This window comes from Phyllobates terribilis, unplaced genomic scaffold (assembly GCF_046119375.1).
Source record: "Phyllobates terribilis strain yellow unplaced genomic scaffold, ASM4611937v1 Scaffold_11__3_contigs__length_659146591, whole genome shotgun sequence".
In the NCBI taxonomy this organism is placed as follows: domain Eukaryota; kingdom Metazoa; phylum Chordata; class Amphibia; order Anura; family Dendrobatidae; genus Phyllobates; species Phyllobates terribilis.
In genome coordinates, this window is record NW_027362771.1 from 572091937 (window position 1) to 572109534 (window position 17598).

Here is a 17598-nt window from a genome sequence, read left to right on the forward strand (position 1 = left end):
CCGCGTTTTGGCACTTCATTCTGACCCTTCACACAAGATTCAATTTGGATTCGTAGCTCAACTCATTCTCAACCACCCCTTTTTACACTAAAGTGTCAAGGGACTCAACAACTCATGGGTCCGGTAAGTTATTTGGATTCCCATTTCCTTTCTAATGGAAAAAGTTGTAGAATTGAATGGAAAAGTTCTAAGTTGGTGACAAAATCTCTCGAGAAAAGGAGGGAACAGTGCCCCGTGTGAGGCTCGAACTCACGACCTTCAGATTATGAGACTGACGCGCTACCTACTGCGTTAACGAGGCAAGCTGTACCTGCAGATCTGCAGAAGTTTATTGTGCATAGCAGAAAACTTTTTTTTTTCATAATGTCACTGAGACATTAGTGCATCTTTTCCCATATGGTCTAGCGGTTAGGATTCCTGGCTCTCACCCAGGTGGCCTGGGTTCGACTCCCGGTATGGGAATGCATCTTTATCTTAGCTACTGCCACCATTCAAAGACTGACACGTGTTTTTCAATCAAAAATGTTTCTGGTAGATTTTCACTTTGCAACAAAAATACTTAACATTGGCGATGCATTATGACTTTTGCAAAAGATTTCCTTTTGTTTCATAGCTTAAGCCTTTTTCAACTACACAGTTTTACACAAAAGTGTCAAGGGACTCAACAAGCCATGTGTCCTGTCTGTCATTAGGGCTCCCATGTTCTTTCTAATCGGAAACAGTTTAGAACTGAATTGGAAAGTTCAGAGTTAGTGACAAAATCTCTTGAGAAAAGGAGGATGCCACGTGTGAGCAAAAAACTCATGATCTTCAAATTATTCAACTGACGTGCCAAAAACCTTGACCATGTAGCGTGTTTCAGCTCTTGTAATGTTGATGTTTTGTATTCAAAGCAAAACACTCTTTTTTTTTTTTTTTTTTTTTTTTTACACCTGTCTTGCTGTTTACTGTACTGCTTACACCATGTGGAGAAAGACTTAGTTAGTATTCCTGGTTGACTGGTTCGATTCCTGCTATGGGAGAGACTTTTTTTTGGGGACTAGTGTCCACATTCCAAAGCCAACACGTGCCTTGCAGACAGAATCAGTTTAGGTTGGAACTGCTCTTTGCAGCCAAAAATGCAGACCACCAGGTTTTTTGGATATTTATTTGCACAAAAGCTTATTTGATGTCATATCTCAAACCATTCATATCTCTCACTTTTAATTCCTGGGTGTTAAGGGACTCAACAAGCCTTTATCCCTGTTTGTCATTGGAGCTCCCCTTCCATCAATTGGTGATGTTTTGCTACTGAATGGAAAAGAGCTGTGACTCTCTAGCCAAGATGGTGGCAAAATCAGTTAAGGAAACATGGTACCAGTGCCCCATGTGAGAATCGAACTCATGACCTTCAGATTACGAGACTGACGCGCTACCTGCTGCGCTAACGAGGCAAAATGCACGTAATAATCTGCGGAAGTTGCTTGTGCAAAGCAGTACACCTCTTTTTATTCATATTGTAAGTGAGCTGGCAGTACATCTTCTCCCATATGGTCTAGCGGTTAGGATTCCTGGTTTTCACCCAGGCGGCCCGAGTTCGACTACTGGTATGGGAACGCATCCTTTTCTGCACCGCTGCCAACATTCAAAAACTGACGTGTGTTTTTTAGTCAAACGTATTTCAAGTAGGATTTGTTTTTTTCAGGCAAAAATGCTGAACGCCCGCGTTTTGGCACTTCATTCTGACCCTTCACACAAGATTCAATTTGGATTCGTAGCTCAACTCATTCTCAACCACCCCTTTTTACACTAAAGTGTCAAGGGACTCAACAACTCATGGGTCCGGTAAGTTATTTGGATTCCCATTTCCTTTCTAATGGAAAAAGTTGTAGAATTGAATGGAAAAGTTCTAAGTTGGTGACAAAATCTCTCGAGAAAAGGAGGGAACAGTGCCCCGTGTGAGGCTCGAACTCACGACCTTCAGATTATGAGACTGACGCGCTACCTACTGCGCTAACGAGGCAAGCTGTACCTGCAGATCTGCAGAAGTTTATTGTGCATAGCAGAAAACTTTTTTTTTTCATAATGTCACTGAGACATTAGTGCATCTTTTCCCATATGGTCTAGCGGTTAGGATTCCTGGCTCTCACCCAGGTGGCCTGGGTTCGACTCCCGGTATGGGAATGCATCTTTATCTTAGCTACTGCCACCATTCAAAGACTGACACGTGTTTTTCAATCAAAAATGTTTCTGGTAGATTTTCACTTTGCAACAAAAATACTTAACATTGGCGATGCATTATGACTTTTGCAAAAGATTTCCTTTTGTTTCATAGCTTAAGCCTTTTTCAACTACACAGTTTTACACAAAAGTGTCAAGGGACTCAACAAGCCATGTGTCCTGTCTGTCATTAGGGCTCCCATGTTCTTTCTAATCGGAAACAGTTTAGAACTGAATTGGAAAGTTCAGAGTTAGTGACAAAATCTCTTGAGAAAAGGAGGATGCCACATGTGAGCAAAAAACTCATGATCTTCAAATTATTCAACTGACGTGCCAAAAACCTTGACCATGTAGCGTGTTTCAGCTCTTGTAATGTTGATGTTTTGTATTCAAAGCAAAACACTCTTTTTTTTTTTTTTTTTTTTTTTTACACCTGTCTTGCTGTTTACTGTACTGCTTACACCATGTGGAGAAAGACTTAGTTAGTATTCCTGGTTGACTGGTTTGATTCCTGCTATGGGAGAGACTTTTTTTTGGGGACTAGTGTCCACATTCCAAAGCCAACACGTGCCTTGCAGACAGAATCAGTTTAGGTTGGAACTGCTCTTTGCAGCCAAAAATGCAGACCACCAGGTTTTTTGGATATTTATTTGCACAAAAGCTTATTTGATGTCATATCTCAAACCATTCATATCTCTCACTTTTAATTCCTGGGTGTTAAGGGACTCAACAAGCCTTTATCCCTGTTTGTCATTGGAGCTCCCCTTCCATCAATTGGTGATGTTTTGCTACTGAATGGAAAAGAGCTGTGACTCTCTAGCCAAGATGGTGGCAAAATCAGTTAAGGAAACATGGTACCAGTGCCCCATGTGAGAATCGAACTCATGACCTTCAGATTACGAGACTGACGCGCTACCTGCTGCGCTAACGAGGCAAAATGCACGTAATAATCTGCGGAAGTTGCTTGTGCAAAGCAGTACACCTCTTTTTTTTCATATTGTAAGTGAGCTGGCAGTACATCTTCTCCCATATGGTCTAGCGGTTAGGATTCCTGGTTTTCACCCAGGCGGCCCGAGTTCGACTACTGGTATGGGAACGCATCCTTTTCTGCACCGCTGCCAACATTCAAAAACTGACGTGTGTTTTTTAGTCAAACGTATTTCAAGTAGGATTTGTTTTTTTCAGGCAAAAATGCTGAACGCCCGCGTTTTGGCACTTCATTCTGACCCTTCACACAAGATTCAATTTGGATTCGTAGCTCAACTCATTCTCAACCACCCCTTTTTACACTAAAGTGTCAAGGGACTCAACAACTCATGGGTCCGGTAAGTTATTTGGATTCCCATTTCCTTTCTAATGGAAAAAGTTGTAGAATTGAATGGAAAAGTTCTAAGTTGGTGACAAAATCTCTCGAGAAAAGGAGGGAACAGTGCCCCGTGTGAGGCTCGAACTCACGACCTTCAGATTATGAGACTGACGCGCTACCTACTGCGCTAACGAGGCAAGCTGTACCTGCAGATCTGCAGAAGTTTATTGTGCATAGCAGAAAACTTTTTTTTTTCATAATGTCACTGAGACATTAGTGCATCTTTTCCCATATGGTCTAGCGGTTAGGATTCCTGGCTCTCACCCAGGTGGCCTGGGTTCGACTCCCGGTATGGGAATGCATCTTTATCTTAGCTACTGCCACCATTCAAAGACTGACACGTGTTTTTCAATCAAAAATGTTTCTGGTAGATTTTCACTTTGCAACAAAAATACTTAACATTGGCGATGCATTATGACTTTTGCAAAAGATTTCCTTTTGTTTCATAGCTTAAGCCTTTTTCAACTACACAGTTTTACACAAAAGTGTCAAGGGACTCAACAAGCCATGTGTCCTGTCTGTCATTAGGGCTCCCATGTTCTTTCTAATCGGAAACAGTTTAGAACTGAATTGGAAAGTTCAGAGTTAGTGACAAAATCTCTTGAGAAAAGGAGGATGCCACGTGTGAGCAAAAAACTCATGATCTTCAAATTATTCAACTGACGTGCCAAAAACCTTGACCATGTAGCGTGTTTCAGCTCTTGTAATGTTGATGTTTTGTATTCAAAGCAAAACACTCTTTTTTTTTTTTTTTTTTTTTTTTTACACCTGTCTTGCTGTTTACTGTACTGCTTACACCATGTGGAGAAAGACTTAGTTAGTATTCCTGGTTGACTGGTTCGATTCCTGCTATGGGAGAGACTTTTTTTTGGGGACTAGTGTCCACATTCCAAAGCCAACACGTGCCTTGCAGACAGAATCAGTTTAGGTTGGAACTGCTCTTTGCAGCCAAAAATGCAGACCACCAGGTTTTTTGGATATTTATTTGCACAAAAGCTTATTTGATGTCATATCTCAAACCATTCATATCTCTCACTTTTAATTCCTGGGTGTTAAGGGACTCAACAAGCCTTTATCCCTGTTTGTCATTGGAGCTCCCCTTCCATCAATTGGTGATGTTTTGCTACTGAATGGAAAAGAGCTGTGACTCTCTAGCCAAGATGGTGGCAAAATCAGTTAAGGAAACATGGTACCAGTGCCCCATGTGAGAATCGAACTCATGACCTTCAGATTACGAGACTGACGCGCTACCTGCTGCGCTAACGAGGCAAAATGCACGTAATAATCTGCGGAAGTTGCTTGTGCAAAGCAGTACACCTCTTTTTTTTCATATTGTAAGTGAGCTGGCAGTACATCTTCTCCCATATGGTCTAGCGGTTAGGATTCCTGGTTTTCACCCAGGCGGCCCGAGTTCGACTACTGGTATGGGAACGCATCCTTTTCTGCACCGCTGCCAACATTCAAAAACTGACGTGTGTTTTTTAGTCAAACGTATTTCAAGTAGGATTTGTTTTTTTCAGGCAAAAATGCTGAACGCCCGCGTTTTGGCACTTCATTCTGACCCTTCACACAAGATTCAATTTGGATTCGTAGCTCAACTCATTCTCAACCACCCCTTTTTACACTAAAGTGTCAAGGGACTCAACAACTCATGGGTCCGGTAAGTTATTTGGATTCCCATTTCCTTTCTAATGGAAAAAGTTGTAGAATTGAATGGAAAAGTTCTAAGTTGGTGACAAAATCTCTCGAGAAAAGGAGGGAACAGTGCCCCGTGTGAGGCTCGAACTCACGACCTTCAGATTATGAGACTGACGCGCTACCTACTGCGCTAACGAGGCAAGCTGTACCTGCAGATCTGCAGAAGTTTATTGTGCATAGCAGAAAACTTTTTTTTTTCATAATGTCACTGAGACATTAGTGCATCTTTTCCCATATGGTCTAGCGGTTAGGATTCCTGGCTCTCACCCAGGTGGCCTGGGTTCGACTCCCGGTATGGGAATGCATCTTTATCTTAGCTACTGCCACCATTCAAAGACTGACACGTGTTTTTCAATCAAAAATGTTTCTGGTAGATTTTCACTTTGCAACAAAAATACTTAACATTGGTGATGCATTATGACTTTTGCAAAAGATTTCCTTTTGTTTCATAGCTTAAGCCTTTTTCAACTACACAGTTTTACACAAAAGTGTCAAGGGACTCAACAAGCCATGTGTCCTGTCTGTCATTAGGGCTCCCATGTTCTTTCTAATCGGAAACAGTTTAGAACTGAATTGGAAAGTTCAGAGTTAGTGACAAAATCTCTTGAGAAAAGGAGGATGCCACGTGTGAGCAAAAAACTCATGATCTTCAAATTATTCAACTGACGTGCCAAAAACCTTGACCATGTAGCGTGTTTCAGCTCTTGTAATGTTGATGTTTTGTATTCAAAGCAAAACACTCTTTTTTTTTTTTTTTTTTTTTTTTTACACCTGTCTTGCTGTTTACTGTACTGCTTACACCATGTGGAGAAAGACTTAGTTAGTATTCCTGGTTGACTGGTTCGATTCCTGCTATGGGAGAGACTTTTTTTTGGGGACTAGTGTCCACATTCCAAAGCCAACACGTGCCTTGCAGACAGAATCAGTTTAGGTTGGAACTGCTCTTTGCAGCCAAAAATGCAGACCACCAGGTTTTTTGGATATTTATTTGCACAAAAGCTTATTTGATGTCATATCTCAAACCATTCATATCTCTCACTTTTAATTCCTGGGTGTTAAGGGACTCAACAAGCCTTTATCCCTGTTTGTCATTGGAGCTCCCCTTCCATCAATTGGTGATGTTTTGCTACTGAATGGAAAAGAGCTGTGACTCTCTAGCCAAGATGGTGGCAAAATCAGTTAAGGAAACATGGTACCAGTGCCCCATGTGAGAATCGAACTCATGACCTTCAGATTACGAGACTGACGCGCTACCTGCTGCGCTAACGAGGCAAAATGCACGTAATAATCTGCGGAAGTTGCTTGTGCAAAGCAGTACACCTCTTTTTTTTCATATTGTAAGTGAGCTGGCAGTACATCTTCTCCCATATGGTCTAGCGGTTAGGATTCCTGGTTTTCACCCAGGCGGCCCGAGTTCGACTACTGGTATGGGAACGCATCCTTTTCTGCACCGCTGCCAACATTCAAAAACTGACGTGTGTTTTTTAGTCAAACGTATTTCAAGTAGGATTTGTTTTTTTCAGGCAAAAATGCTGAACGCCCGCGTTTTGGCACTTCATTCTGACCCTTCACACAAGATTCAATTTGGATTCGTAGCTCAACTCATTCTCAACCACCCCTTTTTACACTAAAGTGTCAAGGGACTCAACAACTCATGGGTCCGGTAAGTTATTTGGATTCCCATTTCCTTTCTAATGGAAAAAGTTGTAGAATTGAATGGAAAAGTTCTAAGTTGGTGACAAAATCTCTCGAGAAAAGGAGGGAACAGTGCCCCGTGTGAGGCTCGAACTCACGACCTTCAGATTATGAGACTGACGCGCTACCTACTGCGCTAACGAGGCAAGCTGTACCTGCAGATCTGCAGAAGTTTATTGTGCATAGCAGAAAACTTTTTTTTTTCATAATGTCACTGAGACATTAGTGCATCTTTTCCCATATGGTCTAGCGGTTAGGATTCCTGGCTCTCACCCAGGTGGCCTGGGTTCGACTCCCGGTATGGGAATGCATCTTTATCTTAGCTACTGCCACCATTCAAAGACTGACACGTGTTTTTCAATCAAAAATGTTTCTGGTAGATTTTCACTTTGCAACAAAAATACTTAACATTGGCGATGCATTATGACTTTTGCAAAAGATTTCCTTTTGTTTCATAGCTTAAGCCTTTTTCAACTACACAGTTTTACACAAAAGTGTCAAGGGACTCAACAAGCCATGTGTCCTGTCTGTCATTAGGGCTCCCATGTTCTTTCTAATCGGAAACAGTTTAGAACTGAATTGGAAAGTTCAGAGTTAGTGACAAAATCTCTTGAGAAAAGGAGGATGCCACGTGTGAGCAAAAAACTCATGATCTTCAAATTATTCAACTGACGTGCCAAAAACCTTGACCATGTAGCGTGTTTCAGCTCTTGTAATGTTGATGTTTTGTATTCAAAGCAAAACACTCTTTTTTTTTTTTTTTTTTTTTTTTTACACCTGTCTTGCTGTTTACTGTACTGCTTACACCATGTGGAGAAAGACTTAGTTAGTATTCCTGGTTGACTGGTTCGATTCCTGCTATGGGAGAGACTTTTTTTTGGGGACTAGTGTCCACATTCCAAAGCCAACACGTGCCTTGCAGACAGAATCAGTTTAGGTTGGAACTGCTCTTTGCAGCCAAAAATGCAGACCACCAGGTTTTTTGGATATTTATTTGCACAAAAGCTTATTTGATGTCATATCTCAAACCATTCATATCTCTCACTTTTAATTCCTGGGTGTTAAGGGACTCAACAAGCCTTTATCCCTGTTTGTCATTGGAGCTCCCCTTCCATCAATTGGTGATGTTTTGCTACTGAATGGAAAAGAGCTGTGACTCTCTAGCCAAGATGGTGGCAAAATCAGTTAAGGAAACATGGTACCAGTGCCCCATGTGAGAATCGAACTCATGACCTTCAGATTACGAGACTGACGCGCTACCTGCTGCGCTAACGAGGCAAAATGCACGTAATAATCTGCGGAAGTTGCTTGTGCAAAGCAGTACACCTCTTTTTTTTCATATTGTAAGTGAGCTGGCAGTACATCTTCTCCCATATGGTCTAGCGGTTAGGATTCCTGGTTTTCACCCAGGCGGCCCGAGTTCGACTACTGGTATGGGAACGCATCCTTTTCTGCACCGCTGCCAACATTCAAAAACTGACGTGTGTTTTTTAGTCAAACGTATTTCAAGTAGGATTTGTTTTTTTCAGGCAAAAATGCTGAACGCCCGCGTTTTGGCACTTCATTCTGACCCTTCACACAAGATTCAATTTGGATTCGTAGCTCAACTCATTCTCAACCACCCCTTTTTACACTAAAGTGTCAAGGGACTCAACAACTCATGGGTCCGGTAAGTTATTTGGATTCCCATTTCCTTTCTAATGGAAAAAGTTGTAGAATTGAATGGAAAAGTTCTAAGTTGGTGACAAAATCTCTCGAGAAAAGGAGGGAACAGTGCCCCGTGTGAGGCTCGAACTCACGACCTTCAGATTATGAGACTGACGCGCTACCTACTGCGCTAACGAGGCAAGCTGTACCTGCAGATCTGCAGAAGTTTATTGTGCATAGCAGAAAACTTTTTTTTTTCATAATGTCACTGAGACATTAGTGCATCTTTTCCCATATGGTCTAGCGGTTAGGATTCCTGGCTCTCACCCAGGTGGCCTGGGTTCGACTCCCGGTATGGGAATGCATCTTTATCTTAGCTACTGCCACCATTCAAAGACTGACACGTGTTTTTCAATCAAAAATGTTTCTGGTAGATTTTCACTTTGCAACAAAAATACTTAACATTGGCGATGCATTATGACTTTTGCAAAAGATTTCCTTTTGTTTCATAGCTTAAGCCTTTTTCAACTACACAGTTTTACACAAAAGTGTCAAGGGACTCAACAAGCCATGTGTCCTGTCTGTCATTAGGGCTCCCATGTTCTTTCTAATCGGAAACAGTTTAGAACTGAATTGGAAAGTTCAGAGTTAGTGACAAAATCTCTTGAGAAAAGGAGGATGCCACGTGTGAGCAAAAAACTCATGATCTTCAAATTATTCAACTGACGTGCCAAAAACCTTGACCATGTAGCGTGTTTCAGCTCTTGTAATGTTGATGTTTTGTATTCAAAGCAAAACACTCTTTTTTTTTTTTTTTTTTTTTTTTTACACCTGTCTTGCTGTTTACTGTACTGCTTACACCATGTGGAGAAAGACTTAGTTAGTATTCCTGGTTGACTGGTTCGATTCCTGCTATGGGAGAGACTTTTTTTTGGGGACTAGTGTCCACATTCCAAAGCCAACACGTGCCTTGCAGACAGAATCAGTTTAGGTTGGAACTGCTCTTTGCAGCCAAAAATGCAGACCACCAGGTTTTTTGGATATTTATTTGCACAAAAGCTTATTTGATGTCATATCTCAAACCATTCATATCTCTCACTTTTAATTCCTGGGTGTTAAGGGACTCAACAAGCCTTTATCCCTGTTTGTCATTGGAGCTCCCCTTCCATCAATTGGTGATGTTTTGCTACTGAATGGAAAAGAGCTGTGACTCTCTAGCCAAGATGGTGGCAAAATCAGTTAAGGAAACATGGTACCAGTGCCCCATGTGAGAATCGAACTCATGACCTTCAGATTACGAGACTGACGCGCTACCTGCTGCGCTAACGAGGCAAAATGCACGTAATAATCTGCGGAAGTTGCTTGTGCAAAGCAGTACACCTCTTTTTATTCATATTGTAAGTGAGCTGGCAGTACATCTTCTCCCATATGGTCTAGCGGTTAGGATTCCTGGTTTTCACCCAGGCGGCCCGAGTTCGACTACTGGTATGGGAACGCATCCTTTTCTGCACCGCTGCCAACATTCAAAAACTGACGTGTGTTTTTTAGTCAAACGTATTTCAAGTAGGATTTGTTTTTTTCAGGCAAAAATGCTGAACGCCCGCGTTTTGGCACTTCATTCTGACCCTTCACACAAGATTCAATTTGGATTCGTAGCTCAACTCATTCTCAACCACCCCTTTTTACACTAAAGTGTCAAGGGACTCAACAACTCATGGGTCCGGTAAGTTATTTGGATTCCCATTTCCTTTCTAATGGAAAAAGTTGTAGAATTGAATGGAAAAGTTCTAAGTTGGTGACAAAATCTCTCGAGAAAAGGAGGGAACAGTGCCCCGTGTGAGGCTCGAACTCACGACCTTCAGATTATGAGACTGACGCGCTACCTACTGCGTTAACGAGGCAAGCTGTACCTGCAGATCTGCAGAAGTTTATTGTGCATAGCAGAAAACTTTTTTTTTTCATAATGTCACTGAGACATTAGTGCATCTTTTCCCATATGGTCTAGCGGTTAGGATTCCTGGCTCTCACCCAGGTGGCCTGGGTTCGACTCCCGGTATGGGAATGCATCTTTATCTTAGCTACTGCCACCATTCAAAGACTGACACGTGTTTTTCAATCAAAAATGTTTCTGGTAGATTTTCACTTTGCAACAAAAATACTTAACATTGGCGATGCATTATGACTTTTGCAAAAGATTTCCTTTTGTTTCATAGCTTAAGCCTTTTTCAACTACACAGTTTTACACAAAAGTGTCAAGGGACTCAACAAGCCATGTGTCCTGTCTGTCATTAGGGCTCCCATGTTCTTTCTAATCGGAAACAGTTTAGAACTGAATTGGAAAGTTCAGAGTTAGTGACAAAATCTCTTGAGAAAAGGAGGATGCCACGTGTGAGCAAAAAACTCATGATCTTCAAATTATTCAACTGACGTGCCAAAAACCTTGACCATGTAGCGTGTTTCAGCTCTTGTAATGTTGATGTTTTGTATTCAAAGCAAAACACTCTTTTTTTTTTTTTTTTTTTTTTTTTACACCTGTCTTGCTGTTTACTGTACTGCTTACACCATGTGGAGAAAGACTTAGTTAGTATTCCTGGTTGACTGGTTCGATTCCTGCTATGGGAGAGACTTTTTTTTGGGGACTAGTGTCCACATTCCAAAGCCAACACGTGCCTTGCAGACAGAATCAGTTTAGGTTGGAACTGCTCTTTGCAGCCAAAAATGCAGACCACCAGGTTTTTTGGATATTTATTTGCACAAAAGCTTATTTGATGTCATATCTCAAACCATTCATATCTCTCACTTTTAATTCCTGGGTGTTAAGGGACTCAACAAGCCTTTATCCCTGTTTGTCATTGGAGCTCCCCTTCCATCAATTGGTGATGTTTTGCTACTGAATGGAAAAGAGCTGTGACTCTCTAGCCAAGATGGTGGCAAAATCAGTTAAGGAAACATGGTACCAGTGCCCCATGTGAGAATCGAACTCATGACCTTCAGATTACGAGACTGACGCGCTACCTGCTGCGCTAACGAGGCAAAATGCACGTAATAATCTGCGGAAGTTGCTTGTGCAAAGCAGTACACCTCTTTTTATTCATATTGTAAGTGAGCTGGCAGTACATCTTCTCCCATATGGTCTAGCGGTTAGGATTCCTGGTTTTCACCCAGGCGGCCCGAGTTCGACTACTGGTATGGGAACGCATCCTTTTCTGCACCGCTGCCAACATTCAAAAACTGACGTGTGTTTTTTAGTCAAACGTATTTCAAGTAGGATTTGTTTTTTTCAGGCAAAAATGCTGAACGCCCGCGTTTTGGCACTTCATTCTGACCCTTCACACAAGATTCAATTTGGATTCGTAGCTCAACTCATTCTCAACCACCCCTTTTTACACTAAAGTGTCAAGGGACTCAACAACTCATGGGTCCGGTAAGTTATTTGGATTCCCATTTCCTTTCTAATGGAAAAAGTTGTAGAATTGAATGGAAAAGTTCTAAGTTGGTGACAAAATCTCTCGAGAAAAGGAGGGAACAGTGCCCCGTGTGAGGCTCGAACTCACGACCTTCAGATTATGAGACTGACGCGCTACCTACTGCGCTAACGAGGCAAGCTGTACCTGCAGATCTGCAGAAGTTTATTGTGCATAGCAGAAAACTTTTTTTTTTCATAATGTCACTGAGACATTAGTGCATCTTTTCCCATATGGTCTAGCGGTTAGGATTCCTGGCTCTCACCCAGGTGGCCTGGGTTCGACTCCCGGTATGGGAATGCATCTTTATCTTAGCTACTGCCACCATTCAAAGACTGACACGTGTTTTTCAATCAAAAATGTTTCTGGTAGATTTTCACTTTGCAACAAAAATACTTAACATTGGCGATGCATTATGACTTTTGCAAAAGATTTCCTTTTGTTTCATAGCTTAAGCCTTTTTCAACTACACAGTTTTACACAAAAGTGTCAAGGGACTCAACAAGCCATGTGTCCTGTCTGTCATTAGGGCTCCCATGTTCTTTCTAATCGGAAACAGTTTAGAACTGAATTGGAAAGTTCAGAGTTAGTGACAAAATCTCTTGAGAAAAGGAGGATGCCACATGTGAGCAAAAAACTCATGATCTTCAAATTATTCAACTGACGTGCCAAAAACCTTGACCATGTAGCGTGTTTCAGCTCTTGTAATGTTGATGTTTTGTATTCAAAGCAAAACACTCTTTTTTTTTTTTTTTTTTTTTTTTTACACCTGTCTTGCTGTTTACTGTACTGCTTACACCATGTGGAGAAAGACTTAGTTAGTATTCCTGGTTGACTGGTTTGATTCCTGCTATGGGAGAGACTTTTTTTTGGGGACTAGTGTCCACATTCCAAAGCCAACACGTGCCTTGCAGACAGAATCAGTTTAGGTTGGAACTGCTCTTTGCAGCCAAAAATGCAGACCACCAGGTTTTTTGGATATTTATTTGCACAAAAGCTTATTTGATGTCATATCTCAAACCATTCATATCTCTCACTTTTAATTCCTGGGTGTTAAGGGACTCAACAAGCCTTTATCCCTGTTTGTCATTGGAGCTCCCCTTCCATCAATTGGTGATGTTTTGCTACTGAATGGAAAAGAGCTGTGACTCTCTAGCCAAGATGGTGGCAAAATCAGTTAAGGAAACATGGTACCAGTGCCCCATGTGAGAATCGAACTCATGACCTTCAGATTACGAGACTGACGCGCTACCTGCTGCGCTAACGAGGCAAAATGCACGTAATAATCTGCGGAAGTTGCTTGTGCAAAGCAGTACACCTCTTTTTTTTCATATTGTAAGTGAGCTGGCAATACATCTTCTCCCATATGGTCTAGCGGTTAGGATTCCTGGTTTTCACCCAGGCGGCCCGAGTTCGACTACTGGTATGGGAACGCATCCTTTTCTGCACCGCTGCCAACATTCAAAAACTGACGCGTGTTTTTTAGTCAAACGTATTTCAAGTAGGATTTGTTTTTTTCAGGCAAAAATGCTGAACGCCCGCGTTTTGGCACTTCATTCTGACCCTTCACACAAGATTCAATTTGGATTCGTAGCTCAACTCATTCTCAACCACCCCTTTTTACACTAAAGTGTCAAGGGACTCAACAACTCATGGGTCCGGTAAGTTATTTGGATTCCCATTTCCTTTCTAATGGAAAAAGTTGTAGAATTGAATGGAAAAGTTCTAAGTTGGTGACAAAATCTCTCGAGAAAAGGAGGGAACAGTGCCCCGTGTGAGGCTCGAACTCACGACCTTCAGATTATGAGACTGACGCGCTACCTACTGCGCTAACGAGGCAAGCTGTACCTGCAGATCTGCAGAAGTTTATTGTGCATAGCAGAAAACTTTTTTTTTTCATAATGTCACTGAGACATTAGTGCATCTTTTCCCATATGGTCTAGCGGTTAGGATTCCTGGCTCTCACCCAGGTGGCCTGGGTTCGACTCCCGGTATGGGAATGCATCTTTATCTTAGCTACTGCCACCATTCAAAGACTGACACGTGTTTTTCAATCAAAAATGTTTCTGGTAGATTTTCACTTTGCAACAAAAATACTTAACATTGGCGATGCATTATGACTTTTGCAAAAGATTTCCTTTTGTTTCATAGCTTAAGCCTTTTTCAACTACACAGTTTTACACAAAAGTGTCAAGGGACTCAACAAGCCATGTGTCCTGTCTGTCATTAGGGCTCCCATGTTCTTTCTAATCGGAAACAGTTTAGAACTGAATTGGAAAGTTCAGAGTTAGTGACAAAATCTCTTGAGAAAAGGAGGATGCCACGTGTGAGCAAAAAACTCATGATCTTCAAATTATTCAACTGACGTGCCAAAAACCTTGACCATGTAGCGTGTTTCAGCTCTTGTAATGTTGATGTTTTGTATTCAAAGCAAAACACTCTTTTTTTTTTTTTTTTTTTTTTTTTACACCTGTCTTGCTGTTTACTGTACTGCTTACACCATGTGGAGAAAGACTTAGTTAGTATTCCTGGTTGACTGGTTCGATTCCTGCTATGGGAGAGACTTTTTTTTGGGGACTAGTGTCCACATTCCAAAGCCAACACGTGCCTTGCAGACAGAATCAGTTTAGGTTGGAACTGCTCTTTGCAGCCAAAAATGCAGACCACCAGGTTTTTTGGATATTTATTTGCACAAAAGCTTATTTGATGTCATATCTCAAACCATTCATATCTCTCACTTTTAATTCCTGGGTGTTAAGGGACTCAACAAGCCTTTATCCCTGTTTGTCATTGGAGCTCCCCTTCCATCAATTGGTGATGTTTTGCTACTGAATGGAAAAGAGCTGTGACTCTCTAGCCAAGATGGTGGCAAAATCAGTTAAGGAAACATGGTACCAGTGCCCCATGTGAGAATCGAACTCATGACCTTCAGATTACGAGACTGACGCGCTACCTGCTGCGCTAACGAGGCAAAATGCACGTAATAATCTGCGGAAGTTGCTTGTGCAAAGCAGTACACCTCTTTTTTTTCATATTGTAAGTGAGCTGGCAGTACATCTTCTCCCATATGGTCTAGCGGTTAGGATTCCTGGTTTTCACCCAGGCGGCCCGAGTTCGACTACTGGTATGGGAACGCATCCTTTTCTGCACCGCTGCCAACATTCAAAAACTGACGCGTGTTTTTTAGTCAAACGTATTTCAAGTAGGATTTGTTTTTTTCAGGCAAAAATGCTGAACGCCCGCGTTTTGGCACTTCATTCTGACCCTTCACACAAGATTCAATTTGGATTCGTAGCTCAACTCATTCTCAACCACCCCTTTTTACACTAAAGTGTCAAGGGACTCAACAACTCATGGGTCCGGTAAGTTATTTGGATTCCCATTTCCTTTCTAATGGAAAAAGTTGTAGAATTGAATGGAAAAGTTCTAAGTTGGTGACAAAATCTCTCGAGAAAAGGAGGGAACAGTGCCCCGTGTGAGGCTCGAACTCACGACCTTCAGATTATGAGACTGACCCGCTACCTACTGCGCTAACGAGGCAAGCTGTACCTGCAGATCTGCAGAAGTTTATTGTGCATAGCAGAAAACTTTTTTTTTTCATAATGTCACTGAGACATTAGTGCATCTTTTCCCATATGGTCTAGCGGTTAGGATTCCTGGCTCTCACCCAGGTGGCCTGGGTTCGACTCCCGGTATGGGAATGCATCTTTATCTTAGCTACTGCCACCATTCAAAGACTGACACGTGTTTTTCAATCAAAAATGTTTCTGGTAGATTTTCACTTTGCAACAAAAATACTTAACATTGGCGATGCATTATGACTTTTGCAAAAGATTTCCTTTTGTTTCATAGCTTAAGCCTTTTTCAACTACACAGTTATACACAAAAGTGTCAAGGGACACAACAAGCCATGTGTCCTGTCTGTCATTAGGGCTCCCATGTTCTTTCTAATCGGAAACAGTTTAGAACTGAATTGGAAAGTTCAGAGTTAGTGACAAAATCTCTTGAGAAAAGGAGGATGCCACGTGTGAGCAAAAAACTCATGATCTTCAAATTATTCAACTGACGTGCCAAAAACCTTGACCATGTAGCGTGTTTCAGCTCTTGTAATGTTGATGTTTTGTATTCAAAGCAAAACACTCTTTTTTTTTTTTTTTTTTTTTTTTTACACCTGTCTTGCTGTTTACTGTACTGCTTACACCATGTGGAGAAAGACTTAGTTAGTATTCCTGGTTGACTGGTTCGATTCCTGCTATGGGAGAGACTTTTTTTTGGGGACTAGTGTCCACATTCCAAAGCCAACACGTGCCTTGCAGACAGAATCAGTTTAGGTTGGAACTGCTCTTTGCAGCCAAAAATGCAGACCACCAGGTTTTTTGGATATTTATTTGCACAAAAGCTTATTTGATGTCATATCTCAAACCATTCATATCTCTCACTTTTAATTCCTGGGTGTTAAGGGACTCAACAAGCCTTTATCCCTGTTTGTCATTGGAGCTCCCCTTCCATCAATTGGTGATGTTTTGCTACTGAATGGAAAAGAGCTGTGACTCTCTAGCCAAGATGGTGGCAAAATCAGTTAAGGAAACATGGTACCAGTGCCCCATGTGAGAATCGAACTCATGACCTTCAGATTACGAGACTGACGCGCTACCTGCTGCGCTAACGAGGCAAAATGCACGTAATAATCTGCGGAAGTTGCTTGTGCAAAGCAGTACACCTCTTTTTTTTCATATTGTAAGTGAGCTGGCAGTACATCTTCTCCCATATGGTCTAGCGGTTAGGATTCCTGGTTTTCACCCAGGCGGCCCGAGTTCGACTACTGGTATGGGAACGCATCCTTTTCTGCACCGCTGCCAACATTCAAAAACTGACGTGTGTTTTTTAGTCAAACGTATTTCAAGTAGGATTTGTTTTTTTCAGGCAAAAATGCTGAACGCCCGCGTTTTGGCACTTCATTCTGACCCTTCACACAAGATTCAATTTGGATTCGTAGCTCAACTCATTCTCAACCACCCCTTTTTACACTAAAGTGTCAAGGGACTCAACAACTCATGGGTCCGGTAAGTTATTTGGATTCCCATTTCCTTTCTAATGGAAAAAGTTGTAGAATTGAATGGAAAAGTTCTAAGTTGGTGACAAAATCTCTCGAGAAAAGGAGGGAACAGTGCCCCGTGTGAGGCTCGAACTCACGACCTTCAGATTATGAGACTGACGCGCTACCTACTGCGCTAACGAGGCAAGCTGTACCTGCAGATCTGCAGAAGTTTATTGTGCATAGCAGAAAACTTTTTTTTTTCATAATGTCACTGAGACATTAGTGCATCTTTTCCCATATGGTCTAGCGGTTAGGATTCCTGGCTCTCACCCAGGTGGCCTGGGTTCGACTCCCGGTATGGGAATGCATCTTTATCTTAGCTACTGCCACCATTCAAAGACTGACACGTGTTTTTCAATCAAAAATGTTTCTGGTAGATTTTCACTTTGCAACAAAAATACTTAACATTGGCGATGCATTATGACTTTTGC

At 41.7% G+C, this 17598-nt stretch overlaps 8 non-coding genes across 8 annotated transcripts; all 8 read right to left on the reverse strand.

The window, feature by feature from the left end:
- Positions 1-1929: 1929 nt before the first annotated feature.
- On the reverse strand, positions 1930-2002 carry TRNAM-CAU (transfer RNA methionine (anticodon CAU)). Its single transcript has one exon. It is a non-coding gene; the product is annotated as a tRNA-Met (tRNA).
- A 1627-nt stretch (positions 2003-3629) lies between these two features.
- On the reverse strand, positions 3630-3702 carry TRNAM-CAU (transfer RNA methionine (anticodon CAU)). Its single transcript has one exon. It is a non-coding gene; the product is annotated as a tRNA-Met (tRNA).
- Positions 3703-5330: 1628 nt separating this feature from the next.
- On the reverse strand, positions 5331-5403 carry TRNAM-CAU (transfer RNA methionine (anticodon CAU)). Its single transcript has one exon. It is a non-coding gene; the product is annotated as a tRNA-Met (tRNA).
- Positions 5404-7031: 1628 nt separating this feature from the next.
- On the reverse strand, positions 7032-7104 carry TRNAM-CAU (transfer RNA methionine (anticodon CAU)). Its single transcript has one exon. It is a non-coding gene; the product is annotated as a tRNA-Met (tRNA).
- Positions 7105-8732: 1628 nt separating this feature from the next.
- On the reverse strand, positions 8733-8805 carry TRNAM-CAU (transfer RNA methionine (anticodon CAU)). Its single transcript has one exon. It is a non-coding gene; the product is annotated as a tRNA-Met (tRNA).
- A 3329-nt stretch (positions 8806-12134) lies between these two features.
- On the reverse strand, positions 12135-12207 carry TRNAM-CAU (transfer RNA methionine (anticodon CAU)). The gene has a single exon. It is a non-coding gene; the product is annotated as a tRNA-Met (tRNA).
- A 1628-nt stretch (positions 12208-13835) lies between these two features.
- TRNAM-CAU (transfer RNA methionine (anticodon CAU)) lies at positions 13836-13908 on the reverse strand. Its single transcript has one exon. It is a non-coding gene; the product is annotated as a tRNA-Met (tRNA).
- Positions 13909-17237: 3329 nt separating this feature from the next.
- On the reverse strand, positions 17238-17310 carry TRNAM-CAU (transfer RNA methionine (anticodon CAU)). The gene has a single exon. It is a non-coding gene; the product is annotated as a tRNA-Met (tRNA).
- Positions 17311-17598: the final 288 nt, after the last annotated feature.